Raw genomic sequence first — 27,478 nt, 5'->3', positions numbered from 1 at the left:
AATTATGTAGCTAACTTGTTTGTAATAATTACTTTTTTGTGTAACTAGTGCTGATTACTTACTTTATAACAATTTTTGCTCTGTCCCCTGCATACCTGTCTCTGGTTGAGATTACTCCACTGCCCGCCGTCAAGCACTTCTTCATCTTCAGCCTTTGTTGCAGACTCCAGTCTTGTGTCTGGCTCAGGTTTTCCTCTGTTCCCATCTTAGGTTTAAGTACCACCTACTTTCCACCTTGGGGTTAAGTTTACCTTCCTCTGTTTATAGGAATACGATGAATTGGCAGAAATGCAAGGAAAGCTGGAAGAGAAGCTTCAAGAACTGGAGGCAAACCCACCAAGGTAAGTAACCAACAATCTGATTAATAGAAGATCAGGCACTGTTCCAAAATTGTTAGTCCGTGGCCTCAAAGGGAGAAAGGGGGAGGGCTTTGAGAGAGAGACTTATTTTTTTATTTTGATTATTCTTTGGCAAGTCCCGTTTTAGCTTTGGTGAATAGTAGAGATTATACTGTAATCAGGGACAGCAGCGCAGTTAACTTGGCCAAATTCATAGTTTTCCAACTTTCACCTTTTCCCCCATCCTAAGTACATACCTTCCAAATCATTCTGTCTTCTGCTCATCCAAGAGAACTATTCGCATGCCACAACATGGTGCTTGGCAGAAAAGGGCAGAACGTTAGCATTACAGCATTCCCGCCCCTGATACACTGCATCATTGCCCCCATCTTCCACACACATGTTTATGCTTCTGATAAGATCCTATCACCTGAACATTATACCGTGCGGAAAGAGATTGTACGTTTCAAATTTTGAATCTTTGTAAAATAACAATGAACCTCTAGTTTCCTGAGCGCTGTTCATTGGCTAATTAGAATCAGGTGCTTAAATAGTTTGTTAACAAGTTATTAAGCACAACTGAGTTTGAGCATCCTGTCCTATATAAGTAGAATTCATCGTGCAACAACCCAAAGAAATTTGAGAACTTGTGAAAAAGAGTAGTTGATGCTCATACTACCCCAGGACAGGGTTAGAAGAGTATTTCCAAACATCTGGGCCTTCCTTCCATCTATCCACAGACGGTCTACAAACAGAAGGGTAACCGAATGGTTAGCGCAGTGGGCTGAGAACCAGGAAAACGAAGTTCATTTCTCACTGTGGTTGCTTGTGACCCTGGGCAAGTCATTTTAACCCTCCTTTGTCCCAGGTACAAACACTTAGATTGTGAGCCCACTAGTGACAGGAATTGCCTGTATGTAGAACGTAAACCACTTTGGGTGTATCACAGAAAGGCAGTATATCAAGAATTTAATAAACCCCCCCAAAAAACTGCAAATAGAAAAGGATAGAGACCAGGGGCGTAGCCAGACTTCGGTGGGAGGGGGGTCCAGAGCCCAAGGTGAGAGGGCACTTTTTAGCCCCCCCCCCCCCCCGGGGCGCCACTGACCCCGCCATTACCGACACCTCCCCCGCCACCAGCAACAACTTTTGACCCCTCCCCTCTGCCGACGACCCTCTTGACCCCCCTCCCGCTGCCTACCTTTGCTGGCGGGGGACGTGCAGGACGTTAGGCTCAGAAACAGAACGAAGGAAGAAGAGGACCTTGGCTGGCGGGGTTTGGGGTCCCCCGCCAGCAAAGGTAGCAGATGGCAGGTTGGCAGCGAGGGGGGGGGGTCGAGAGGGTCGTCGGCAGAGGGGGCCCAGGTCCCCATGGCCCCACGTAGCTACGCCCCTGATACAGACTGTAGTGGCTTTACCCAGAGCAGTAGTCTAGTCTTACCAAGATCACCCTATAACAGTGGTCTCCAACCTTTTTCATGTAAAGGGCCGCAAAGTGGACACGAGAAAATTCTGGGGGCCACCATAAGATTTTAGGCTTACACATGTAATTTTAAAAACTAATTTTGGTTTTTCAAGGATATATATTTTTTAAAAAACTCACTTTATTTTGGCTTCTTAACAGTTGCAGAACCCATAAATGAGACTCCTGAGTAGCACACATAAGAGAGATTATTGATGAGATACCTGTGTCTGCATAACTGGGAATGGAGTTGATTCAACTTGGCGCAGTCAATCCGAAGTGTTCGATTGTAGCTTGACAATGAAGCGCCTTAGCACCCATTTGCTCAGATTTTATGAGCCATGCAAACATTTATCCCTGTTTATGAAACCACCCACATTCCACCCAAACACCTCTGCAGAGCATTCCTACTCTACTAGTAGACGCCAAAACAAAAAAATGAAATTGGCTCACCTGAAGGATGCGGCACTGTCGAGAGGTGAGTAGAGAAAAGGCCTCACAAAGCTCCGCTGGGTAGCGTGTGCCTCACATTGACGTGCACGCATGCCCACACGTCACTGTGACCGCACAGGCACACGTGTCCCAGAGGAGCTTTGCAGGGTCTTTCTCTACCCGCTTTCTGACGATGCCACGTCCCGGGTGAGCCAGTTTCATTTTTTTATTTCAGTTAATGGGACCCCAAACTACCAGGGACTGCCAGGGCTGTGTATTGGAGACCACTGCCCTAAGAGCTAACTGGAAAACTATACACAGAGGGGACGATGCTCAAAAGCCCTTGTTAAAAAATCTGTGTGTTTAGATCTATGGTAGAAGTTACCGATTTTGAAACAGGAAGCAATGCTCAAAGAAAATCGCATGCAAATGAGATTCACGTAAATTCAGCAAGCTGCTCGGTAGGGAAAGTGCCTAGTACATGCACAGAACAGTTTCTCAGTAAATGTCCTTGTCCTGCATATGCCCAAGAATCCTGCTGCTGTACTCTCTTCTTTCCCCCGCAGTACTTGCTAGCTCCACTGTCCCCCTGTCTCCTTTCCTTCAGTGCTCTGATGCTGGCTCTACCTTCCTCCTGCAACATACTTGCCTTCCCTAAGCCTGCCCCTGATGATTTTGCTTTGGAATTTCCTTCTTGCTGAAAGCCCTTCCCAGGTGACATCATAGAGGCTTTCCCCAACCAATTGGCTGTCTGCTCATTTGTCCAATCCCCGCCCCCCCAAGAGCTGAAATCCTAGGGGCTTTCCCTTAGCTGATTGGCAGTCTGCTTGTTTCTGTCACCCTCCACTCCAGCTGATTGGCTATGTTGCTTGTTTCTGGCCCCTAAGCTGTTCTCTGCTATCTCCCACACTGATTTGCTATTGAAAAAATATCCTCCTTTCTGAAAGCCCCCCAGCTGACATCATAGGGGGCTTTCCTGGCCAATTGGCTGTCTGCTTGTTTCTCCACCCATCTAAGCTGTTCTTTGCTGTCCCGGAAATCGCCCTAACACAACGACAGCTCCAGACCTGCTGGAAAATTTTGCATGTTAAAGGTAGGCGCTCCTTTCTGTGCATTTCACGGAATGCTCATTTTAATACTAATGAGCTCATTGTAATGCATTTGCATTGGATTATCACTAGCAGCTACAGCAAACAGTTAATTAAAGCCATGCAGAACTCCTTTGTGCATTATACACTAAATAACATTTGCTTTAAACCGGCTCCAGCTGGTCTAAAGCAAATGTTGCAAGCATGATAAAGTTTGTACATCGGGCCCAGAGTCAATTCCTCTAAAGATCTGCGGCTGCTCTGTGTGGCTAAGTATTTCCTGCCAACGTGAGAACTTCATCCGAAGGGTCAAACATGGCAGTGCAGAGATGATTTGTTTACATCAGGAACCTGGTTGCTTGTTTATTGATGGAACCATGAATTCTGCTTTTTGTATCAGAAAATTCTAGACAAGAGTGCCAGGCCATCCATCTATGTGCTGAAGCTGAGCCAAAATGGGTCATGCAAGCAAGATGGTGACTGTAAATATTAAAATACATTTACTACAGAATGGCCAAAAGGATTTCATGTTTTGGACTACCAATATCAAATTGTATTAAAATGTTGTGGCGAAACCTGAAGCAAAGACCTCAAATGTCACTGAGTTGCCCCAGTTCTATATGGAAGAATAGGTCGAAATTCCTCAAGGGCATTATGAGAGACTGATCGACAGTCAAGAAACATTTTATTACTGTTCAAGGAGATGACCCCAGTACTGAATGAAGAGTTCACATACTTTAAACATTGTTGAATCTTTTTTTGACCAAGTTACATATTCAGTGAAGTTATCTTTCCTCTGGGTTTAGATTATGATCTTATCATGTTTTAAGTTTAAAAAATTATCCTAAAATGTTCACAAATATTTTTTTTTCTCCCTACATTTATACCTTCCTTGGAATCTGCATACTCATGTCTGAACCATGCACAGAATCAGTTCAGTATTTTAACTGCCAGTGACACCTGTTCATGACTTCTATTATGTTTAAGCAATAACGAACAGCAAAGCATACATTACTGTCTATTATCAGACCAGTGGCGTTCCTAGGGGGGCTGGCACCCGGGCGGATCGCCGAGTCCCCCCCCCCCCCCCCGATCCCGAGCGCAGAGCGGACACCCCCCCCCCCCACCCCCCCCGGCGAAAGGACACCTCTGCGAAGGAACACCCCGCCCCCCGCCGGGTGCACGCCTCCGTCTTCCGTTGTTCCATGCTTCTTCTCTGCCCCGGAACAGGAAGTAACCTGTTCCGGGGCACAGAGCAGAGAAGAAGCATGGAACAACGGAGGGCAGGCGTGCGCGGCACCCCCCCCCCCCCCCCCGGCAGCGTGCACCCGGGGCGGACCGCCCCCACCTAGGAACGCCACTGTATCAAACACCTAGGTGCATTGCTAGGAGTTATTTGTGTTTATATATACATGTATGTGTATATATAAAATTGCTTTGTAATGTAACTCAAAAAACTGAGATTATCCTTCCAAGATGAACTGATAGCTTACAGTGCAAGCATATAAATGTCCACCTTATAAAATACTAGTAAAAAAGGCCCATTTCTGTAGGCAAAGAAAGAGACCTTAGGCAGGCAATTCCCCCCCCCCCCCCCCCCCCCCGTACTACGGCCCCCTTGAACCTCCCCCTTCCGCAAACCTGTCGTCCCCCCCCCCCATGCCGGCGAAAACTGCCCCCCCCCCCTCCACTGCCGTTGTTGTGCTACCTGTTCTTACAGCCGAAGTGTTGTTCTTTCCTTCCCGTTGGTTCTTCAATCATCTTGGGAAGTTCCTCGGTGTGCGTCAGACGCATGGAGTTAAACTTTCTGAGAAGATGATTGAGGAACCCACCGAAGGGCAGAACAACACTTCGGCTGTCAGCACAGGTAGTGCACAACAGCGGTGGGGGGGGGGGTGCGGTTTCGGCGTTCCGGTGGGGGGGATCGACAGGTTCGCGGAAGGGGGTGGGTTTCGAGGGGGCCGTAGCGCGGGGGGTGACAGCTGATTCCGAGGCAGTAGGAGGAGTAGGGAAACACGCGCAGCCACTCCTCTCCTTGCCTTGGAATCAGCTGTTTTGACGTCAGTGACGTCCGTGCGTATCTGCCTCGCAGACCACCTGCAGCCAGGGAGCCACAGTCCCAAGCATAGAACGTTGGAGGTGCGAATATTATATAGGATCATTTACTGAAATAAAAAATGAAATACTTTCTTTGAAAAGGCTCCATGAGAGTTTGGAATTCCCCAGTTTAACTCTGCAAATAAGGTAAAACTTACCTTATGGTTGAATATGCCTGTAGGGATTTTGATTTCTTGCAGTTGCTTCTCTCCTGCTTTTCTGCCTTTTGGCTGTCAGTATTGTAACCAAACAGCTGAGAGATTTTCCAGGAAATAGAGTACTCTGAATGGCCAGTAGATCCTGTTTCCACACAATCAGATACAAATACCCAAAAAAGGTAGGAAGCACTGAATGAAAAAAGAGAGGCGAACAGCACATACAGTTTTCAGACGCCACCTCTCGCTTTTCTTTCTTGCAGTGATGTTTACTTGTCATCACGGGATAGACAGATCCTGGACTGGCACTTCGCAAATTTGGAATTTGCTAACGCAACCCCGTTATCAACTCTTTCACTGAAGCACTGGGACCAGGCAAGTCTTAACTGAACGAAACACCCTTCAGTCTTCATTTAAAAATACTAAAGCAAGACGTGATGACATTTGATACATTTTTAAGCAGGCTTTGGGAAGATAGTGTATGAGGGCCAGTATGAAATAGAGGTGGAATTACTAGAGTCAAGAGACTTCGTTCTAGGTTGGTCAAGGCTAAATTTATTCAGAATCAACAGATAAGTTCATAGTTCAAGTAATGATTCTTGTGGATTGTTCCCAGACTTGATGTAAGAATTCTCCATAGGGCAGCTGAAAAATGAACCGGACATACTGTCTGAGGACAAAGAGGGTTATAAGCCTGGTTGGAAGGGCTTCTAAACTCTAGAACTTTCACAAGATTTAGGTCTCACTAGGTGAGAAAGCACTTAGAAATCAACCATTTGGTAAGGTTCTGTTCCCTTCTGACCTTTTTGTAATTGTGTCTAACTGCCATACCATTGGCTTCCATTTTTGTTTATCTCCAGAGTTCTCTTCCCATACTACTTTAGCTGTAGAAGAATTATGTCATACACAGTGCAAGTTGTTTACCCATCCATTTGGTACCTGGTTATCTGATAATCTTGGGTTTTGAGAGAACTAGCTATTTACTTAAAGTATTGAGACAAGAGAACATTGTAATAATGTCTTAGTCCACTCGTTTCCCCTTTGGTGCTTTTCCTATCATCCAAAAGAAATTCTGAGAATCGATGGTTTGATACGGTGGCTGTAATGCCACCTAGAGGGAGGAGCTGCTGCTAACCAGAAAATAGAAGCAGGTCATGTGATCAATGGGTTTGTCTTGGAATACTGTCATCAGAGAGCAGCAATGGCTAGGTTAGTACCCTTTCATTGCTGCTGGTAGGATCACAATAACTGATGCCTAGGACATTTGAAAGATGGGCAAGAACTTGCATTCAGTCTGAAAAGCTGCCTTAAGTGAACAGCCTTTGCTCAGCAGGGGTACCTTGTATACTTACAGGTGGGGTGGCGTGACGCAGTGGTTTAGCGTTCATACTGGAAGGTTTGTGAATCCAGGTTGTGATAACGCTCTTCCCATTGATTTTGTGTTGACATTGAAAAGGCCATGCTGTACCTCTATGACAATGTACAAGAGTTCTCAAGACCACATTGAGCTCTCCGCACCAGATGAATGCAAGAGGATAACTAATTTATGTAGAGATGTAGCTGAAAGGTGGTATATCAAGACAGTAGACTAAACTTCTGACATTTGTCCTTTTATTTACTTTTTAGGATGATGACTTTGAGTTCACTGGCAGTCATCTAACAGTGCGAAATGGATACTCCTGTGTACCTGTAGCTTTGGCAGAGGGCTTGGACATTAAATTGAATACAGCTGTACGGCAGGTGCGATACACGACATCCAGGTAAATGGCAGTAAATGCACTTTCTGGTGTCACGCTGAGACCTGAAATACGGCGGCAGGTGAGAAGACCACAGGATCCATTTAATCTCGTTTTCTGTCATCATCAGAGGTTCCACACTCTACTTGATATCCTTTATCTTCACTTCCATCCCTTCAGCTAAGAATATGTGGTTGTGCTGGTCCAAGGCTTTCTTGAATTTCTCACATGATCTTTGTTATGCTGCCTCCATGGGAAGCTCTTCCATGCATCCATTGCCCTTTCTATAAAGAAATATTCCCTTAGGTTACTCCTTTTTTCAAACCTTAGACTAAGACTCTTTATTCTAGAACAAAAGTTTTCAATGTAAACCTAGTAATTTATAATGGTGCTAAAGACCGAGGACTGAAGTAAAACACTCATTCTGTAATTTCCTTTCCACATAAAGTATTGGATGGAAGCTCTAGGACTGATCCTAATATCTCTGGGCTCCTCTGAAGCTATTCCTCCTCCTTGCTCTCAGTGCCGCTTCTTATCCGTGACGCCATCAGTTGCAGAAACAACTCTGTATAAGGACTTGTGAACTTGAGCTGTCCTTTCTTCTTCTGATTATGTTTATGTGACGTCGCAATGTAATTATTTTGTGGTATTAATGTTGGTGAGGTGTTGGTATTGAAAGAGAAGTTCTTACGCTTAATCATGTTGCATCATCTGTGTAATGGTTTTCTGGTCTCCCTGAATGTGGCTGGCTTTCTGTTTTCCCACAGGTTGCGAGGTGATTGCTTGTGAACACACGCTCCACCAGCCAGACCTTATTTATAAATGTGATGCTGTACTGTGCACCTTGCCTCTCGGAGTTCTCAAGCAGCAGCCTCCGGCTGTTCAGTTTGTGCCGCTCTCCCGGAGTGGAAAACCTCTGCTGTCCAGAGAATGGGATTTGGCAATCTGAACAAGGTATCTTTCCTTCCTTCCTGTGTCTTGCAACTAGGCTAGAACGCTGAAACAACCCACCTTGCAGGTTTGAGGCTCCTTTGTTCCCCCATTCCACACCTTAGGTATTGCACTTTAATTTGCTCACACCTTTTTTCAGATGTAGCTCAAAGTGAGTTGCATCGAGGTACATTAGATATTTCCCTGTCCCTGAGGCAATGGAGGGTTGCCTAGAAGTTGCTGAATGATGCAAGTTTTGTGCTTCAAACTGCTTCCTCCTCCCCCAAACTACTTCCTCCTCCCCCCAAACTACTTCAAGCGATCAGGTTTGATGCAGTACAATTCCAGTACATCAGGCCCCTTCCATAACTTTATGGAGGCAGTGGTACAATCTTTTTTTACGGAGTTGGAGGTTCTTAGTTTTATAATCTTAAAATCCTTTAAGTCCATATGTCTTTAGCTGTCTTAGGTAATCCCAGCTGGACTTTTCCTGTAACTAGTTGGAATGAAGACCAAAAGACCCTAGAATCCAACTGTTTTTCTGTTGCCTAACTGCAATTCTGAGCAAAGAAAGAGAATTCTCGCTGCACATCATTTTGTTCTTGAAACTGCCTGTGGTGGGGGTGAATGGGGCCAGGAGTGGTGAATTTAGTGAGTTGTACTTAAGGATGTTAAATATCACTGCAAGGACCATACCACGCTGTTCTTATATCCTCCACTCAGGGAAGGCTATGAATACAACCCTCCCTTCCCCAGCCAATCCAAACTATAGGTGTCGAGTTCTTGATGTAAAATCCAGTGGTGCGTGCCGTTAAGGTGGATTGGGACTCTTGGCTGCACAGAGCTGCCTAGTTTCTTTTTTGTCCTCCTCTTGCACCTTCCCAGCAGTCCTCTCTTTTCCCTCTTGTGGCCTAATGGTTAGAGATGCAGGCTGAGAAACGGGGGAAGTTGGTTCAAATCCCGCTGTGGCTCCTTGAGATCTTGGGCAAGTCAGTTTAAACTTCCATTGCCTCAGGTACAAACTTAGATTATAAGCTCTCCAGCACAGGAAACTACATGTAACTCACCTTAAGCTACTACTGAAAAGGTGTGATCAAATCCCAAATCCCTTCCCTCCTTTTCTTTTCCTCACCTGTATTCTGTTTTTCTGCAGATGATAAGTGGGGGGGGGGGGTCAAGAACTTTGAGTCTTTTTCTGTCTTTGGTCTTTGCCACACAATTTCGGCTAAGCTTCTGAGGATCCATTCCTACTGCACAGGATTCCTTTATGCATATCCCACGCATGTTTGAATTCCGTTACCGTTTTCATCTCCACCACCCTCCCGGCGGAGGGCATTCCAAGCATCCACCACCCTCTCCGTGAAAAAATACTTCCTGACATCTTTTTTGAGTCTGCCCCCCTTCAGTCTCATTTCATGTCCTCTCGTTCTACCGCCTTCCCATCTCTGGAAAATATTTTTTTGCGGATTAATACCTTTCAAGTATTTATGATACAGACGTTCAAATACTTGAAAGGTATTAATCCGCAAAAAAATCTTTTCCGGAGATGGGAAGGCGGTAGAACGAGAGGACATGAAATGAGATTGAAGGGGGGCAGACTCAAAAAAGATGTCAGGAAGTATTTTTTCACGGAGAGGGTGGTGGATGCTTGGAATGCCCTCCCGCGGGAGGTGGTGGAGATGAAAACGGTAACGAAATTCAAACATGCGTGGAATATGCATAAAGGAATCCTGTGCAGTAGGAATGGATCCTCAGAAGCTTAGCCGAAATTGGGTGGCGGAGCAGGTGGGGGAAGAGAGGTTGGTGGTTGGGAGGCGAGGATAGTGGAGGGCAGTCTTATACGATCCGTGCCAGAGCCGGTGATGGGAGGCGGGACTGGTGGTTGGGAGGTGGGAAATACTGCTGGGCAGACTTGTACGGTCTGTGCCCTGAAAAAGGCAGGTACAAATCAAGGTAAGGTATACACATATGAGTTTATCTTGTTGGGCAGACTGGATGGACCATGCAGGTCTTTTTCTGCCGTCATCTACTATGTTACTATGTCTTGGAATGAGAAGATAATCTGCCCATTTAGTACAACCTTCGTAGCTATTCAGTTCCTAGGAGGAGGTGTAACTTTCTAGTATAATGTTGTGTGGGAGGTTTCCCTATGACATGTAGGGGTTTTTCCTCCTTCCTGCCTAAATTGGCTAGCTAAAGCACGCTGGGCCTGTCAGTCGTGATAAGTCGCCTGAGGTTAGCGCTTCCTCATCAGACATATATTGCCATCAGTGTTTCCAGGACCCTGTATCACAATGACATTTCTGCTTTGGTAGGCCAGGCAAATTCTGTTTCTAAAATATTTCCCTCCTCCCCGCCCCCTTTTCTAGCATTTTCTGTCCCCTTCCATTCCTGTCATATAAACATTGAAGTCTGAAGGAGTATCGCATTTTTTTTCACTGGAAAGTAAGAGTTATAACAATCCACTTGATGGATGTCTTTTTGCCTGCAGAACTTGGTCGATGCATTACAAAGCTTTTGAGTTAAAGTTTTGGGTTGAAAATGATCTCCATGCCATGTTTGTATATGTTTAGGGGTATGGTGAATGAGTTGTCTCCTGTGTCTCATTTTTAGGTGGTGCTGTGCTTTGATCGTGTATTTTGGGATCCTAGTGTGAATTTGTTGGTCATGTGGGCAGCACCACCGCCAGCAGGGGAGAACTATTTCTCTTCTGGAATCTCTACAAAGGTACAGTACATGGGATCCTTGAAAACCCGAATGCTGCCATTTGGCATCTTACTGTGGCTTTTGAATACAGTTCAGTTCTGCTTTCTTTTCTTCTAAGTGTAATTAGTCATTTATCACCTCTTGTGTTAAGATCTTCATTTTATCTTGCACATGATAAACCCATAAACTGCAGTACACAATGGCACATGTTAGTGGTACAATGAACTGGCCACGCCAAATCAGACCAAAGTCCCCTCTAGACCAGTATCCTGGCTCAAAAATGTCAAAACAGGTAGGTGATTAGAGGACATGTGTAGGAAATGGGACTGTTTTATGTCAGGCATCTGTCTTACCCTCCAAGTTCGTAGCAGACATGGTTTTAGGATGATGGTCCTCAACCCAGTCTGAGGGACACACGCAGCCAGTCCGATTTTCAGGATACCCGAAATAAATATGCATGAGATAAATAGGCATGTACTACCTCCATTGTATGCAAATCTATTTCATGCAAGGATGCTAGGGAAAAAACGCAATTTGATGTGTCTACATACAAATGCTAGAAGACTAAAAAAATAAGATGGGAGAGTTGGAGTATATGGCACTAAATGAAGAGATAGATATAATAGGCATCTCAGAAAACTGGTGGAAGGAGGACAGTCAATGGCACACTGTGTTGTCAGGGTACAAATTATATCAGAATGATAGAGGATCAAATTGGAGAGGAGTTGTGCTATATGTTAAAGAGGGAATTGTTAAACGTAATAAATATTCTACATGAAACAAGATAGCAGCATGGAATCTATATGTAAAGGGAAAGAGTATAGTGGTAGGGCTGTACTACCATCCACCAGGGCAGAATGAACAGAATCTATATGTAAATTCTATATGTAAAGGGAAAGAGTATAGTGGTAGGGCTGTACTACCATCCACCAGGGCAGAATGAACAGACAGTTACATGTTTACAGAAATTAGGAAAGCTGGCAATTTGGGCAACATTATAATAGTGAGTGATTTCAATTACCCCAATATTGACTGGATAAATGCTACATCAGGGAGCACTAGGGAGGTGAAATTCCCTCCTAGATGTAATAAATGACTGCTTCTTGGAGCAACCGGTCCAAGAACCTACAAGAAGGGGAGCTATTTTAGATATAGTCCTTACTGGTAGAATAGTTTTGGGTGTGCAGCTGTGTTCCAGTATGGAAGTGCCAATGTATAAAACCATACAGAAAGATAACTAGCCCAGCCAAGAAAATGAAAGGACCCAGAAAGAAGGGGGAGTCCTGGGAACGAGAACCTGGAATGTCACCCATCTCATTCACTTTTTACAGCACCGCTTGGTCATAGATCTGCTGGGAGACAAGATAGTTTCACAGCTTTGAGGTTTGTTTGAATTTCACTTATTGCTTGTTATTTTAATTTTGTGATCGTACCTTAAGAGCGTTCTCTGTTCTTTCAACAGCACCGATTCTTTGGCCTTGGTGGCAGGGGAAGCTGCAGGGATTATGGAGAACATCAGTGATGATGTCATCGTTGGGCGTTGCCTTGCAATCCTTAAAGGAATATTTGCAGTAGTAGCGCTGTTCCTCAGGTATTCCTTACCCCTCCATCTTCTCCTTGTGACTGGGCAAGTTACTTAACCCTCCAATTGCCCCAGGTACAACACTTAAGATTGTGAGCCCATTAGGGACAGAGAAATTACCTACGTATGATAAATGTAAACCACTGAGCTTGTACCACAGAATGCTGGTATATTAAATCAGTACCTTACCCCTTCTCATTACGCTTGCTTTAAGTGGTGTAGCGAGGGCGGCTGCACCGGGGCGGTTCACCGCTGCGCACCCCCCCCCCCCCCCCCCCCCCCACCCCCCCCCGGGTGCAGCATGACGCCCCCCCCCCCCCCCCCGAGTGCATTCTTGCCTGCACGCTGCTTGGGGGGGGGGGGGGGGGTCGGTTCCGCTGGTTCCCTGCTCCCTCTGCCCCGGAACAGACGTAACCTGTTCCGGGGCAGAGGGAGCAGGGAACCAGCGGCGGACTGCCCCCACCGCCCCGCCCTTGCTACGCCACTGAGTGGGAGCCTCTGTTGCTAGGTAGACTAGTTATGCCAGTAAAAGTGGTGAGGATAAAAGTAGTAGAAGAATTCATTAAGGCCATAGGATAACACATAAATCCCTGCTTGCAAGAAAACCAGAGATTAACTGGGGGCTTATGGCAATGCACCAGAAAATATTGGGCAGAATAAATGGGCCTGTCATATACTGTTTTCCACACACTTCCTTGTAATTTAGCCATGGTTCATTTCAGGCTGTGGGATTCCCACTGCATTTCTCTCTGCTGGTATGAGGTCTGTCTTGCTGTTGGGGACTGTAGGGTGCACAGCTCTCTGGTAAGGGTTAGTTAGCACCTTTGCCCTTCCCCCTGTGGACTTGCAGTTCTATCTACTGGCCAGTAGATGGCAGCCCATGTAGAAGAATCTCTTCATTTATGCAGTTGTGAATCCATTCCAGTTTGGCAGAAGATTCTCCTTTCTGCCTAGGAAGCTTCATAAGGATGAAAGGACAAACCTAATAGGAGAAGGAAGGCTGACAGGGAATGAAAGAGAGACATAGTGATAGAGGAAGAAGCAAGGATGAAGGGCTAACATATGTTTCGGGTGGAGAGTTTGGGTTTTGCTTTCTTAACTAGGTTATCTATAAGACGCTGGACTTCCAGCCTTATAGTCTCAGATTCTCTGCATTTATTCTAACATAGTTTTCCTTATCATCCATACCAGACTACTCCAAAACAAGAGAGTTACGTCTGTCATCCAGCGGACAGACATAACCCACTTGCTCTGGACTGGTATGGTAGGACTAAAGGAAAGAAAATAATAAGGTAAAACAAATTTTTCCATGTGGCCTTCTTGCATCTGTCTACACATTGATGCACAGCTGTAGTGTCAGATAGCCAGGCTTAATGAGTTTTGTTTTCTGTCTGTCCTTTGTCTTCACCAGCATGATTTAACATCGTCCCGAATGCTCCATGATATCCTAGATTTTAAAGCTGCTGTACTAAAATCATTTACAGTTTGTCTGGACACCATAAGTGCTCAGAGATCTTGACTAGTAATTCATTTGTCCAAGCAGAAGGGTTCATTGTCGTCTTCTACTACCTACTACTTATCATTTCTATAGCGCTACTAGGCGCTTTAACATGAAGAGACAGTCCCTTCTGAATTGACTCCCTCCAATTCTTATGCCAGTCATGTGGCATCATTGGACTGAGCCTCCTTGCCTGAGATGGTGCAGTGCCCTCTACCATGCAAGCCTATAACATATATAACAAAGCAATTTGAGGTGTATTTTGGTATGAGAGTGTCTTGCAAGAGGTGCATGCTGCTCCTTGTGCACGTTTTCATTAGAGTATCCTGTCTATCCTCAGCCAAAGGAAACGGTGGTGTCTCGCTGGCGGGCTGACCCTTGGGCCCGTGGATCCTATTCTTACGTAGCTGCTGGTTCTTCAGGAAATGACTATGATCTGATGGCGCAACCAATTACTCCAGGACCTGCCATTCCAGGAGCCCCACAGGTGAGCATTTGTAAATTACACAGCTCTGTGTCTTTCTGCAAGGTGAACTTTCAGCTTTCCAGTTATGAATGTAAAAAAAAACATGTGCCTTTTATTTTAGCTCTGCACAATGCAAAATCCAATCTCTATTTGGAGTGAGGTGGTGGTCAGCACTGCTGGCTGTAATGTTCCTGAGGAATGGGGATTTGGTAGAGTAATGCCCAACAATGCTGGCTATAAGTTTCCTGGAGTGTGAGAATTTAGGGAGTGTAATACCCAGTCCTACCAACTGTAATGCTCTTGGGGTGAGAGATTTGGGAGAGTAATGCCCAGCGCTGTACTGTTTTGGGATAGTAATGCTCAACACTGCCGACTCTATTGTTCCTGGAGTGTGGGGATTTGGGGAGAGTAACGGCCAGCCTTCCTACTGTAGCATTCTTGGGGTGTGGGGATGTTGGGGAGAGTAACGCCCAACCCTGCCAACTGTAGCGTTCTCACGGTGTGGAGATTTGAGAGAGTAATGACCAGCCCTGCTGACTGCAGCATTCCCAGGGTGTAGGGATTTTGGGAAGAGTAATGCCCAGCCCTGCCGACTGTAGCATTCCTGGAATGTGGGAATTTTGTGGAGAGCAATGCCCAGTCCTGCCAACTGTAGCGTTCACGCAGTGTGGAGATTTGACAGAGTAATGCCCAGCCTTGCTGACTATAGCATTCCCGGGGTGTGAGGATTTGGGGAAAGTAATTCATGGCATTTGCCTCCCCTCATTTCTGTCTCAAAGAGAAGCACACATTCCCTCTCCCTGCACTAATGACTCCTTCCATATCATCAAGCTGATCAATCCATAGACTGGTGGGTTGTGTCCATCTACCAGCAGGTGGAGATAGAGAGCAAACTTTTGCCTCCTTATATGTGGTCATGTGCTGCCGTAAACTCCCCAGTATGTTCTCTATCTCAGCAGGTGGTGGTCACACACAGCAGCAGCTCTGGCTAGGCCTCCAAGCCTAATTTTTAGGTTTTGTTGAGTGCCTGGGGTTGAGGGCTCTTCTTGAGCAAGTGCAAACCTGGTGGCGCCAGGTCCCTCCTTTTCTCCCCCCTCCCGCTGGCTCCGTTTAAAAAAAAAAAAAAAAAAATTTTGAACGTCCTTAAAGGCGTTTATTTTCGACGTTTATTTAAACGTTTATTGCAGCTACTCACTGGGACACCAGGTCGTTATAGCTCGGAGCGGAAAGCAGGTAATTTTTACCTTTTTATAGCGGGCAGGGGGTTCCCCGATTGATCTCCACGTGGCCTATGGCGTCGGAGGGCGAGGGCGCAAAGAGTCGCTCCCCGGATCGCTTGGGCGCTTCTAGAGGGGATGCGGGGGTCTTGAAGTCTGATTCGCCCTTGTTGGGTGACAGTTTCGTGACCGATGAGTGTCCCGGTCCTTCCTCAGGTGTGGCGGTTTTTCCCGCCATAAACGCCCATCCCCCGCTGCTCGCCTCCGCCATCTTGGCCGGCCACGCGGCTCGGACGGCTTCTTCTTGGGCCGCCCTTGAGGTAGGAGACATTAATGCCATGAACGCCCTTAATTTGGGCGACGGCACAAAAGCGGCTAAAGTTAAGCGCCTTTCTTCCCGCGCGGCTCCTTCGCAGAGTGTCGCGCCGGACGCCATCTTGGATGCGCAGCATGTATCTCCCCCGCTCTTGCGAGCGCCGGTTGAGGGTGCGTCTAGGGCTGTAGCCCAGGCTGCGGAAGTGCACAGTCTGGGGGGTTTCTCCCCCGAGTTTGTTTTGCTGCTGCATCAGGCCTTCCTTATGCAAAACGCTGCCCCTGCTCCCTCGTCTGGTAAAGAGGTTGAGGCCCCCGGAGGTAAACGCCCTCGGGTTGATTCCCAGGCCTTGGAGGACTTTGTCTCCTCCGATGTAGATGAGGGCAGCGTATCTGAGTTCTCCCAACGGTCCTTTGCGGATTCCTTGGAGGAGACGGATCCCCGCTCGGATGGAGCGGATGACCCCTCTGCAGCGCAGCTCTTTAGCTCAGAGGATTTGCCCAACCTGTTAGTGCAGGCCATGGGCATTTTGAAGATTTCCTCTCCGGAGGACGTCTCTCCCTCAGCCCCTGTTGGCTCTGCCATTATGCTGGGGACGAAGCGCCCGCCTAGAACCTTCCACGTGCATGACGCCATGCACAACTTAATTTCAGCTCAATGGGATGTCCCGGAAGCGAGCCTTAAAGTGGCTAGGGCTATGTCCCGCCTCTATCCTTTGCCTGAAAGTGAACGTGAGGCCTATCTGTGGCCTACAGTGGATTCTTTAATCACTGCGGTGACTAAGAAAACGGCATTGCCGGTGGAAGGTGGCTCGGCCCTAAAGGACGCCCAAGACAGAAGATTGGAGGCGGCCTTAAGGTCGTCCTTTGAGGCGGCTGCTTTAAGTTTGCAGGCCTCAGTTTGCGGCTCCTATGTGGCCAGGGCGTGCCTGACTATGGTGCAGCGGGCTTCCCCCTTGGATCATTCCTTGAGGGCTGATTGGCCGGCCCTGGAATCGGGCTTAGCCTATTTGGCAGACTTGCTGTATGATGTCTTGAGGGCCTCAGCTAAGGGCATGGCTCAGACAATCTCTGCGCAGCGGTGGCTTTGGCTGAAGCATTGGTCTGCTGACCACGCCTCTAAATCCCGCCTGGCTAGATTGCCTTTTAAAGGCAAGCTGCTCTTTGGGGTCGAGCTGGACAAAATCGTGACCGATCTCGGCACGTCTAAGGGCATGAAGTTACCAGAGGTCAGGGCTCGGGCTAGTACTCGCCCCGGTACCTCCAGAGGACGGTTTCAGGAAGCCCGTCGGTACCGCCCGGGCAGGTCGGGCTCTTCTTCCCCCTCTTCCTTCAAGAGGAACTTCTCCCCCAAGCAGCATTCCTTTCGCAGAGACCGCCGTCCCGGAGGTGCTCCCTCCGGTCCTCCCCCAGGGTCTCGTACCCAATGACGGGGCCTTGGTCCACGCCCCAGTGCAGATTGGAGGACGGCTGTCCTCGTTTCTGGGCGAGTGGACCACAATAACTTCAGACGCTTGGCTGCTGGAAGTCATCAGAGACGGCTACAAGCTAGAGTTCTGCCGACCCTTAAGAGACGGGTTTGTACTCTCTCCCTGCAAGTCTCCGGTCAAAGCTGTGGCAGTGCAGCAGACCTTGGACAACCTGATCCGCCTGGGTGCGGTCGTTCCGGTGCCAGAAAATCAGCTTGGCAAGGGGCGTTACTCCATTTACTTTGTGGTACCAAAGAAAGGAGGTTCTGTACGGCCTATCCTCGACCTCAAAGGGGTCAATCGGGCCTTGAAAGTTCGGCACTTTCGCATGGAGACTCTCCGCTCTGTTATAGCGGCGGTGAAGGCAGGGGAGTACCTGGCATCCTTGGACATCAAGGAAGCGTACTTGCATATTCCCATCTGGCCTCCTCATCAAGGCTTTCTGCGTTTTGCAGTCCTGGGCCGACACTTCCAGTTCAGAGCCCTCCCGTTCGGGTTGGCTACTGCTCCGCGGACCTTCTCCAAAGTAATGGTGGTCATCGCGGCCTTCCTGAGGAAGGAAGGAGTACAAGTCCATCCTTATCTGGACGACTGGTTGATCCGAGCCCCCTCTTATGCAGAGTGCGGCAAAGCTGTGAACCGGGTGGTTGCTCTTTTGAGCTCCCTGGGGTGGATCATCAACTGGGAGAAAAGCCAGCTGCGCCCAACTCAGTCCCTGGAGTATCTGGGAGTTCGATTCGACACCCAAGTGGGCAGAGTTTTCCTGCCAGACAATCGGATTGTCAAGCTTCAGGCTCAGGTGGACCAGTTCCTAGTAGCCTCTCCTCTTCGGGCTTGGGACTATGTGCAGCTGTTGGGCTCTATGACGGCCACGATGGAAGTAGTGCCCTGGGCCAGGGCTCATATGAGACCACTACAACACTCTCTGCTGCAGCGCTGGACTCCGATGTCGGAGGATTATGCTGTGCGCCTTCCCTTGGACCCAGCAGTGCGCAAGGCGCTGAGCTGGTGGACGCAGACAGACAAGTTGTCTGCGGGAATGCCTCTGGTGACCCCGGAGTGGATTGTCGTCACGACGGACGCCTCTTTGTCGGGCTGGGGAGCCCACTGCTTGGGAAGGACAGCGCAGGGGCTCTGGTCTCCTGCAGAGGCAAGTGGTCTATCAACCTCCTGGAACTCAGAGCCATTCGGTTGGCGCTTTGGGAGTTCATCCCGGTACTGGCGATGAAGCCTGTACGGGTCCTGTCGGACAATGCCACGGCTGTGGCCTATGTCAACCGCCAGGGAGGTACCAAGAGCGCCCCTCTAGCCAAGGAGGCCATGAATCTCTGCCAGTGGGCGGAAGCGAACCTGGAACAGCTGTCAGCGGCCCACATTGCCGGAGTTATGAATGTCAAGGCGGACTTTCTCAGTCGCCATACTTTGGAGCCCGGAGAGTGGCAGCTATCTGCTCAGGCGTTCTTGGACATCACGAAGCGCTGGGGCCAGCCGAGCCTAGATCTGATGGCGTCATCGGCCAATTGCCAAGTGCCGCGCTTTTTCAGCAGAGGACGGGACCCTCGATCCCTGGGAGTAGATGCTCTTCTCCAACAGTGGCCGACACAAGAGCTTCTCTATGTGTTCCTGCCCTGGCCCATGTTGGGCAGGGTGCTAGACCGGGTGGCAAAGCATCCGGGCCGGATAATCCTGGTGGGTCCGGATTGGCCCAGACGTCCCTGGTATGCGGACTTGATCAGGCTCTCAGTCGACGATCCTCTGCGGCTGCCAGTGGAGCAGGGCCTGTTGCATCAGGGTCCCGTGGTGATGGAGGATCCCTCCCCCTTTGGTCTTACGGCCTGGCTATTGAGCGGCAGCGGCTGAGAAAGAAGGGCTTCTCAGACAAGGTCATCGCCACTATGCTGAGAGCGAGGAAGCGCTCTACTTCTACGGCTTACGCCAGGGTTTGGCGTACCTTTGCAGCGTGGTGTGAAGCAGGCTCACTTTCTCCCTTCACTGCTCCAATTTCTTCAGTGTTGGCGTTCCTGCAAGAAGGTCTGGAGAAAGGCCTGTCGCTCAGTTCCCTTAAAGTCCAGGTAGCGGCTCTGGCTTGCTTCAGGGGCCGCCTGAAGGGTGCTTCCCTGGCTTCGCAGCCAGATGTGGTGCGTTTTCTCAAGGGAGTTAATCACCTGCGCCCTCCTCTGCACTCAGTGGTGCCTGCGTGGAATCTCAACCTGGTGCTAAGAGCGTTACAGAAGCCGCCTTTTGAACCCTTGTCGAGGGCATCTCTGAAAGACCTGACGTTGAAAGCAGTCTTTTTGGTGGCTATCACTTCAGCCAGAAGAGTTTCCGAGCTCCAGGCACTCTCATGTCGAGAGCCTTTTCTGCAGTTCACTGAGGCAGGAGTGACTATTCGCACAGTGCCTTCCTTCCTGCCCAAGATTGTTTCTCGCTTCCATATGAATCAGCAGCTCTGTCTCCCTTCCTTTCGTAGGGAGGACTACCCAGAGGAATACTCTGCTCTCAAATATCTGGATGTGAGACGAGTTATCATCAGATACTTGGAAGTGACCAATGATTTCCGGAAATCGGATCATCTGTTTGTCCTGTTTGCAGGTCCTCGTAAGGGTCTGCAGGCTGCTAAGCCTACAGTGGCAAGATGGGTCAAGGAAGCCATTGCAGCGGCTTATGTGGCCGCGGGGAAGGTGCCGCCTATTCCGTTGAAGGCCCACTCCACTAGAGCTCAGGCGGCCTCGATGGCAGAGGCCGGGTCCGTCTCCTTGGCAGAGATATGCAAGGCGGCAACTTGGGCATCGGCCCTTACATTCTCCAAGCATTACCGCTTGACTGTGGCTGCTCGGGCGGAGGCCCGGTTTGGAGCTTCAGTGTTGCGGTCATGGATTTCTATGTCCCGCCCTGGGTGAGTACTGCTTCGGTACATCCCACCAGTCTATGGATTGATCAGCTTGATGATATGGAAGGTAAAATTATGTATCATACCTGATAATTTTCTTTCCATTAATCATAGCTGATCAATCCATAGCCCCTCCCAGATATCTGTACTGTTTATATTCTGGTTGAATTTTAGGTTCAAGTTTAGTCTTCAGTTACTTCAGGAGGACTTCGTGTTCAAGTTTTTTTCACTTGGATTCTTCAAGAGTTGAGACGAGTTTGTGTTACAGTGAGCTGCTGCATTCCTCTCCCCTCCGTTTTACGGGGCTGGATTGAGACTTAAATTCTGCCGGCACTCCCTCCCGCTTCGTGCGGCTGTAGGGCAGCTTTGTAACCCTCCCGCTTCGGCGGTGTTAGGGTCAGTCAGCTCCTCCCGCGGTTGCAGGATAAGCCAGATCCCCCCGCATCGGCGGGGTGGTGTCCCTCCCCCGCTCCGCGGGGATGAGCTGGACGGATTCCCCTCCCCCACTTGTGTGGGGGATGAGCTGGGTTAATTCCCCTCCCCCGTTTCGGCGGTGGTGAGCTGGGCAGAGTGTCCCTTTGTGGGTGTAATTCTCTAAGTGCTGAGTCCTGCGGATGGAGCTTTGATATCGACATACTGAGGAGTTTCCGGCAGCACATGACCACATATAGGGAGGCAAAAGTTTGCTCTCTATCTCCACCTGCTGGTAGATGGACACAACCCACCAGTCTATGGATTGATCAGCTATGATTAATGGAAAGAAAATTATCAGGTATGATACATAATTTTACCTTTTTCCAAGCTGATGCTCTCAGAAAATGTCAGTTTTAGATGTCCACGTTGTCATGTTTGGCTTTATGTTTTCTGTCCCCTTCCAGCCCATTCCTCGTTTGTTCTTTGCGGGAGAGCATACAATTCGGAATTACCCAGCCACAGTCCACGGGGCTCTGCTGAGTGGTTTGAGAGAAGCAGGACGTATTGCAGACCAGTTTCTCGGTGCTATGTATACTCTACCTCGTCAGGCAACGGCAGGAGTCCCCGCCCAGCCATCTCCGAGCATGTGAGAAAGTGTGCAGAAGCAAGCCCTTGCCGGAACTGAAGCACACCAATGCCCAGGCAGCAGCAGACCGGGCCAGTAAAAGAAAATGAATGTGTACCAGTCTGAGCAACCACATTTCACACGTCTGCAGTAAAACTGTGACTGGTAATTGTCCGCAGTATTTGCCAGCATTAAAATTCACATTCTCCACGTTTGTGTCTGCTGCCCCTTCCCCTGTAGCCTTTTGATGCTGGTCGGCTTAGACGCTCCTGGATTTCGTGTTAACGAATCATGGCAGGGATTCTGACCGTAAGGTCTTGGAGCAAAGTTTTAGTTTGATGCAAAAGGAACCTACTGACTTACTAGTGGATTTATACTTCTCACAAGAGGTTTACAACCTGTTAAGTAACTGATTACTGTTCCAGTAGCGATTTACTATAGTAATTATGTTTATTTGTGTACCGTTTTTTTATTTTGAAAATAAAATTTTTTATTAAAAGGTCCTTGATAACATATTCAATCTCTCAACCTGGTTTTCTCCCCCTTCTGGTTCCCTCCCAAGGGCAAAATGTATTGGCTACGTATCTCCAAATATATCAGACTGTTCGTTTCCTAACTAGGCCGCCTCTGGGGGGCCAGTAACTTGCCCCTACCTGTGAAAAGGAGCATATGGTGATTTACTTCTAATGCTGCATTTCCAACAAAATTGTTACTGTCTTTTTGTTAATGCAGTTGATATGAGGAGATGGTTTATTCTATTCTGAGTCGTTTCACCAAGGATCATTTATCCCTTTTTTAGTCAGCAGCATCTGGAATTGGGTATTATAAATATACAGAGCAGACGTCAGTGCAGTCAACGGGCATAAAGCCAAACCCACTTGCCAATACATCAGTCCCTGTTTGGGCTGTTTCTAAATATGCTGTTATATGCCCATCCTCTATAGGAAATCCTGAGGCCAAAATCAAGCCTGGCAGCAGGAAATTGTATCATTTCCATTATCCTGGGTGGAACATTTTTTAGAAAACTGAGGCACTAGCCAAAATTAATGAGAGCCACGGGGGAAAATGGTTTTCCATGGTTTATCCTTTTTTAATCTAATTTTTAAAACTTTGCTGTCCTCTATCTCTCTCAACTTGTTTCCTCCCATTCAGCCTTTTTCACTGCCACCTGCAGCACCGCAGCTGCTGTTGCTCCTGGACCCAGCTCCTACCAGCCTTCAGCTCTTTTCTAGCACCTAAGCTTTTCCCAGCCCTGCCCATTAAAACAGAACTAATATGAAAATATTCCTACCTAAGCATGATACTATACCTGTAGCACCATCTCATGGCATGATTTTGTGACATGTTTCTCGTAAGACAGCTGCAAGAACTCCAGAACTAAACTGATCCAGTAGCAGAACTGTCTTTAGAGGCAAGTCTTGTCCAGCATGTCACAGTAGGGTTTTGAGAGGGTGATGAAAAGTTTTTAAAAATACATTTTCCCCTAATTCCTGTAAAGTTGCCTACCCAACTCTGACTAGCACACCAACAGCCCGATGATCAGAAGTCCCATGCTGTTCCAAACAGCGCTCTAAAATTAGCGCCAGAACAGCGTGGGGCATTAAATTTAGGCATGCTATTAGCTCTGATCATAGGGGTACTTTTGTGGGAGGATTGTGCCTGGGCACATGCCCAAGGCACAGTCCTCCCACAGAAGTTGACAGCCCGGACCTGTTAAACATCAATGCGGCCTGTAGGTCCAGTGGACCTCCAGCCTGCCCGACCCTGCCCCCTCCCCCAACCTAGTGGAGTAGAGGCACCGAACTACCCCCCCCCCCCGGTATCTTTATATGACGGAAGAGGGAGTAGCACTCCCCCTCCTTTCAGTGCCACCTGCAAAATGACAGTGCCATGCCCAGTGCATGCTGGGTGGGGCTTCACTACCATATAAGGGAGAAACTCCCTTATATGGTACTGAAGCCCCACCCAGCGCTGGGACGTAGGCAAACGCATGTGCTAGTCCGGCGCTAATGGCCTGTAGCGCCCGCATTTGCTTTTGATCATCGGGGCCCAAGTTCCACATGCAGTTTATAGAACAGGGTCTGTTAAATGCGGAACTTAACTAACGAGCTGCTAATTGGCGTTAGCAACCTATCATTGAAATTAGCAGTTACATATGTAACTGGCCCTAGTCATTTATTTTATTTATTGCATTTGTATCCCACATTTTCCCACCTATTTGCGGGCTCAGTGTGGCTTACAATACATTATGAGTGATGGAAATACAATATGTTACAGTACAATTATGGTTACATTGTGAAGAGTTATGAGAGACAAGAGTCAAGTCAGAACATCTTTGGGCGTAGAACAATGGAATGATACAATGGGGAGAAGATAGGGCGATAGAACAATAGCGGATAACCTTAGGGAATAACAATTTTATTTGTGGTTGGAGTATTAATTGTGGTGGAAATGTGGGCTGAGATGAAATTCAAGGAGAGTGTATTGATTCATCAGTATTCTATAATCTGTGCACACAAATTTCAGGGTGCATAACTGCTATGGGGGGGTGGGGTGGACCCGGGAGGGGTATGGATGTGTCAGGGGCGTGCCTAGCTTGCGCACGCTAGTTAGACTACTTGAAGTTAGGCGTGAGCATTTACACAAGCCACTTGACTGGTGTAAGAGCTCATGCCTAAATTAGGTGTGCAATTGCTGTAACAGAATCTGTGCCTAGTGTACAACATCCCGGCACCCAACTTTAGGTGACCTTCAGAGAATTATTCCCTTTGTGTACAATTGGTCTAGATATTTCAAAACAGTCACAAATATATTTCCAGTACATACACCCCAAAAAACCTCAGCCACCTCTCCTGTAAGCAGCATTTCTCTTAACACTGCTGCTCACGCTGAAGGTTAGCAGGTTCAAGAGCTGCCACATCTTGTACATTTTTGCCCTGAAGGCATTAGATAACGTAACATGGAACAGCTTGTTTCACCTGGACTTCAGGGGGGTTCACATGAGGAACAAAAAAGCATCCAAATTGTTTCCACAGAAGATACGGATAGGGGCTGTGTGCTTGGAAGACATTCCAGCACTAGAGAGTAAATATCTTTCAGTTGGAATAAATGTGTGTATGGGCCACTTTGTGGGCAGAGCAGAGGTTGTCGAGGTAGCTTATCAGCAAGTTAGATTCTTCACCACCTGAACCAAAATGTTATTCCCAGCTCAGCAGCACTTGGCCACTCCATGAATTGCTCTTAGTCCCATGATTAACAAGTTGAAGGATTCTGAGAGAAACAGTTTAGGTGTTTGGCAAAGGACGTTTTTGGAGAAAGAGAACAGAGCCAGGTCAGGTGAACGACATCTGGCTGCAGCCATGAAGGAGACTCAGTCTAGAACACAAGGTCATGAGACAAGAACAGAAGACGTACACCACAACCATTAAGGAAATTAAAGACAACAAGAACAAGAGGTAGTTAAAACAGTACTGTCACCAAATAATTCAAACACAGGGCATACAAACTGATAATTTTATTGATTACATATTTTTCTGTATAGTTGATGGAAGATATACATGCAGACAAACTCTGAGACCTCCAGACTAGACATGCAGACAATGGCCAACGCTGGGAAAAGCGCGTGGGACCGAGCAAGTTCCCTTACTGCCTCCAGTGTACATTTAGGTAACACCAAAAAAAAAAAAAAGTTTAGCACGGTTTGGCATGTTCATTGTCCTCTGAACAAAATGAGGTGATTCATGTATGCTGGTGATGGCTCTCCCTTTGCAATGCAGCCATGTTTTCTTTAATGTAAAGATTTTGGAGGGTTCGCTTCAAAGGGGGGTTAACATATACAGCATTGCAGCAGGAGCGTTTAAATACAGATGAAAACTGAGCAGCTTCTGTGCCACTCGTGCCAGCCAAGCAACCGTTTTCAACAATTCACCCCCATCATCCCAATCAAACTTTCAGAAAATAGAAAAAATATAGCTTTTTATTCTTGTACAAAATACATTCCATATAGTCTGAAAAACAAAAAAAAGCGAGGTGAGAAGACTCCATCTTCTCCTTTATAGCACATTTAAAGCAGCATTAGAAAGCCCCCTTTCACTTTGGACTTTCACAGAGAGAGGCTGGAGGCAGGCTTTGTGGCTATGTCACAGCTGTAGAAACCTGGATCATGTCTACAGCATTGCAAGTTCGGATGGGGGGGGGGGGGGGGGGGGGAGGGAGGTATATGAGCAGAAAAGTCTTGAGACATGAAGTGTACGAGTAGAAGGATTTTAAAAAAATTCCTTTACTGGAAGCTCTTTTTAGGCTGAGATTCAATAAAACATAGTAAATGACGGCGGATAAAGACACTAAACGGTCCATCCAGTCTGCCCAACAAGATAAAACTCATTTTACATGTTATGTGATACTTGATCATGTATACCAGAGCTTGGTTTGTCCTTGCCATGCCCAGCGCACCGACCGTAGAAGTCTGCCCCAGCACTCTACTGAAGATTTTGGAATCCCAATTAGTAGCACCATTCCATGAAGAACCCCAAAGAGTAACATAGTAAATGATGGCAGATAAAGACCTGAACGGTCCATCCAGTCTGCCCAACAAGATAAACTCATTTACATGGTATGTGATACTTTATACCCAAGTTTGATTTCTCCTTGCTATTCTCAGGGCACAGACCATAGAATTCTGCCCAGCACTCTTCTTGTACTAAAAGTTCTGAAGCTAAGGTCGAAGACCCTCCAGCCCATCCATATCTATTCCGTTACTATCAGGGCATAGACCGTAGAAGTCTGACCAGCACTGTTTGTGCTTCCCAATTACTGGCGGTGCCACCCAATCTCTGCTAAGATTCTGCCATTTCTCAAAGCTGACATAGGCTAGTGCCCTCTCTGAGCAAACAGCTGACTGGTAAGGCCCTATTTAAAACAATTTAAGCAGGGCTTTGGCGCACACCTTTGAAAACAGGGTATGTTTGCCATTAATGAAATATTAGCGGCATATCCTTAAAACACCGGACTGCTTGTTTCTTGATTAGGTTACCTTTGTTGCTAATAAATTGAATTTTCTGTGGTTTTAGATCTTTTCGGAATACAAGGTAAAAGGCAGACTACAACGCTGTATGATTTCGCTCTGTTATTCTATGTATCATTTCCAGCCAGCAGGGAATATGAGATACTCAACCCCCTCTGCTACCTGAAAGAGCAGCATGGAGAGTAAATATTGGGAGATATCTCTCTAGTCATTCTGGCCAGAAAGGGCGCACAGGCATCACCGAGGCCTGCTTATGGGTGACAGGTGTGGGCCTCAAAGTTTAAAAGAGGGGATGATAGATTTATTTATTTTTTTTGAATGCATGCCTTTTATCACCTCCGGCCATTTTTTAAACTTATACTTCCTGAATCCATGCTTTATTATTCAAACACTGATGTGATGTATGCATGTCCCTTCAGGAATAGCATAATTTAGAACCAAAGGAGAGAATCAGATTTTTTTTTTTTTTTTTTAGAGGGGTGATGTGCCTTATCCCCTCTTACTTCTGGGTTATAGTAACCTCATCAACCACAGAGGGATGACCACTGACAAGGGAAGCACTGCCGATAAGCAGTTCATCTAATTTATCCTGCAAGGCCTGGCTCAAGGTTTTACTGCACTGTAAATTCAGATAAAATGTAGCTGCAGTATATGTGCTCATTGCCCTCGTATGAATGAGTTTATGTTGTTGGGCAGCCTGGATGGACTGTGCAGGGCTTTATCTGCAGTCACCTACTTGGTTACTATGACATGGGGCAGTTTTCTGAACCTTAGTCTGCCGTTTGCACATAACAATTTCGCATACAGCTCCTGAGGTCAGTTGAGTTCTAGAGTCTACAGTAAGTTCTATATAAGCATTTCATGGGTGTTTGGGGGGTTTTCCCACACTGCTTAAGTAAAGTTGTGCATGGAGCAGACTAGGGGAAGTGTCCTGCTCCAGCCCATGTCCTTCACATAGCATTTAAGACTTCTTGGGCCCTTCGCTATGGCAGCCATGTTCTAGTCTTGAAGGAGCTGTTCAGGCACAGTCTCCCATCT

The 27,478-nt window shown here is 47.4% G+C and overlaps 1 pseudogene; it reads left to right on the top strand.

Moving 5' to 3' along the window:
* Positions 1-21,919, top strand: part of LOC115481014 — a 78,793-nt pseudogene extending 56,874 nt beyond the window's left edge.
* Positions 21,920-27,478: the final 5,559 nt, after the last annotated feature.

The sequence above is a fragment of the Microcaecilia unicolor genome, chromosome 11, assembly GCF_901765095.1.
Source record: "Microcaecilia unicolor chromosome 11, aMicUni1.1, whole genome shotgun sequence".
Classification (NCBI taxonomy): Eukaryota; Metazoa; Chordata; class Amphibia; order Gymnophiona; family Siphonopidae; genus Microcaecilia; species Microcaecilia unicolor.
Note: the sequence above shows the minus strand (reverse complement) of the source record. Positions and strands in the feature narration are given on the sequence as shown.